This window comes from Cibotium barometz, chromosome 29 (assembly GCF_041138505.1).
Source record: "Cibotium barometz isolate CiBa-2024 chromosome 29, ASM4113850v1, whole genome shotgun sequence".
In the NCBI taxonomy this organism is placed as follows: Eukaryota; Viridiplantae; Streptophyta; class Polypodiopsida; order Cyatheales; family Cibotiaceae; genus Cibotium; species Cibotium barometz.
The window spans coordinates 15,364,692-15,367,759 of NC_141074.1; the positions used below are offsets into that span (position 1 = coordinate 15,364,692).

A 3,068-nucleotide genomic window follows, 5' to 3' on the forward strand; every position below is an offset into this window, starting at 1 on the left:
ATAGTGTGAGATCAAGACTTTGATCTATACATGGAATTATTCATATTCATAAGATTGTAATTATTGTCAGACCTCTCAGTGAAGTCGAATATGAGCACAAGTGTGAGTGAGAGTGAGGAAAGCTCGAGGCTAGTCGAGATCCGTCATAGTGTGACGAGGTCTTCACAATCAAGGATTCATGGCAATTTCTTCTATATCGTTGAATTATGTAACCTTTGAGTTTTTTGAGCAATTTATGCTATGATGTGAAATTTCATGTGAATTATGAATTATGTGGATGATTATGGTGGTGATGAGCGTGAGACGAGGCCCTGTTGTATGCAATGAACTGTTATTGCAATCTTCTACAGTTTCTATATATTGGTGGTCTTGGGTGAATGGGTGCATTAAAATCTTGTATAACTAATCTTGGGGTGTTGCATTACCATAGCATGGAGAATTGCATCATTTCTCTCTCTCTCTCTCTCTCTCTCTCTCTCTCTCTTTGTGTCTGTGTCTGTGTGTGTGTGTGCATGGCTATAGACGTTGTGTACTGAAATTGTGTACACCATGTGCACCTACCCAGGTCTCCTCTCATTACTCTCTCTCCTCTTCACGTGGATATCATGCACGATTATGCTCCCACCCATCACTTGTAGTGAATGCAAGCATAAGTGTGAGTGAGAGTGAGCAAAGTTTGAGGGTGGTCACAAGGTTGGAGCTCCGCCATAGTGCGTAGTTTCCAAATTCTAGAACGCCATCACAATCAAAGATTCATGGCAATTTCTTCTATATCATTGAATCATGCAACCTTTGAGTTTTTTTGAGTAGTTTATGTTATGATGTGAAATTTGCTGTGAAATTTGAATTATGTAGTGGATGATTATGGTGATCAGAGGTGCAATGAATTGTTATTGCAATCTTCTACAATTTCCATGTATTGGTGGTCTTGGGTGAATGGGTGCATTATAGTTCTTGTATAACAACTAATCTCGAGGTGTTGCATTATCATAGCATCATGAAAAATTGCATAATTTCTATCACTCTCTCTTTCTCTCTCTCTTAATTTGCTAAAATTGTTTGTATAAATGTGAGACAAAAGATAGACACATTTGTGTTCATGCTTTGTCTCATTTGTGTTAAGAAAGTGATAATTATAGTTCGTAAGGTTTATTGTAAATAAATATATAAAAATAATTATTCGTAAGGTTTATTGTAAATAAATATGAAAAAATAATATATATATATATAAACACGAAAGAAAAGATGAACACATTTGTGTTAAGAGAATCAAAATTACAGTTTGTAAGATTTAATGTAAATAAGTGTATTGAAATGTATATGGATCCTACAATAAAATAAGTGTATTGAAATGAATATGGATCCTACAATAAAATTACAAATCAATTAGTTGATAAGAGGTCATATATAGGGTGCTTTAACATATTTAGAGGACGTGGATACAAAGAATATAAAGCATGCATTTTCAGATGTGTCTCCTTTTTGGTCGTGTACAAATATTTTGCCCACATTCACTTGTGCATGAGATGTCTTTTGGATGATTTGAGTACTTTGACCTTTATATTATGAGACAAAAGCACAATGTTAAGACATTATTGAATATGCTACTATTGTCAGAGGTAGATTGTAGAGAGGAGTGTAGTTTAGGGATTAGAGTACTTTAGTTGTAGTTATTAGAGGACTACAGTTAGTTATAGTGTGAGATCAAGACTTTGATCTATACATGGAATTATTCATATTCATAAGATTGTAATTATTGTCAGACTTCTCAGGGAAGTCGAATACGAGCACAAGTGTGAGTGAGAGCGAGGAAAGCTCGAGGCTAGTCACTCACGAGGTTCGAGATCCGTCATAGTGTGACGAGGTCTTCACAATCAAGGATTCATGGCAATTTCTTCTATATCATTGAATTATGTAACCTTTCAGTTTTTTGAGCAATTTATGCTATGATGTGAAATTTCATGTGAATTATGAATTATGTGGATGATTATGGTGGTGATGAGCGTGAGACGAGGCCCTATTGTATGCAATGAAATGTTATTGCAATCTTCTACAGTTTCTATATATTGGTGGTCTTGGGTGAACAGGTGCATTAAAGTCTTGTATAACTAATCTTGGGGTGTTGCATTACCATAGCATGGAGAATTGCATCCTTTCTCTGTCTCTCTCTGTCTCTCTGTCTCTCTCTCTCTTTGTGTGTGTGTGTGTGTGAGAGTAGAATAGAAAGAGGGAGGCTCTTATAGTAGAAAACCTTAGTTGTTGGTAGACTAGATCTTATTTATGATTATCCATGTACTCGCATAGGAGTGCAGGTACATGAGCATTGGTTATTTGTGATTGGGTAGCTTTGCATACGTACGTGAGGACGCCCTTTGAGACTAGCATAATCGGTGCATCGTAGGTGCACATATTGCTTTCATATTCTTATTTATAGGTACATCGGAAACGATCCTCATGGTGAGCCTAGCTAGTACACTAGGCGATTTGACTACTTTTGTAGGAGCTAGGAGACAAAGTCATTCCGAGAAGCTTGATGTATCCCTGGAAGTCACTTCCCGATCTCGCAATGTCCAAGCGAGAGTCCAATTGTCTGTAGAGCTTTGCATATGCATCTCTGCCCATCCCTTTGTACATCATTCTTACGGGTGCAAGCACTGCCTGCATACAAAAACAGAGGCAGATGTGAATTGGAGTCTTGAAATGGTGGAATGTTGTGAGGACACCAAAAAAATATGTGGCGCACTTGTTATTTTTGTGTATGCACGTGTATGAGTCATAGATGATATATTATTATACATCCATTTTCTTGAAAGATTTGTGTACGTGGCCATGACAAAAACATGTGGTTTACATGCGATGCACAAAGACTCATCATTGGTGGGTGGGAGCGAGTCATCATGGAAAGGGGGAAAGTAGAGGATCAGCAACCTGATATGTGGCAGGGAGGAAGCGTGAGAGGCCGAGGCGATCAAAGGCCGAGTCCAGAAACCAGTCGCTGTGGCAAGATGCAAGTACGTGATTCACTAGTATCGTTCCGCGGAGCGTGAAGGGGTTGTACAATCCCTTCA

At 38.0% G+C, this 3,068-nt stretch overlaps 1 long non-coding RNA gene across 1 annotated transcript; it reads right to left on the reverse strand.

Moving 5' to 3' along the window:
- Positions 1-2,374: 2,374 nt before the first annotated feature.
- LOC147621895 (uncharacterized) lies at positions 2,375-3,068 on the reverse strand. Its single transcript, XR_015269615.1, has 2 exons — positions 2,929-3,068; positions 2,375-2,658 (listed from the first exon to the last, which is right to left on the reverse strand). It is a non-coding gene; the product is annotated as an uncharacterized LOC147621895 (long non-coding RNA).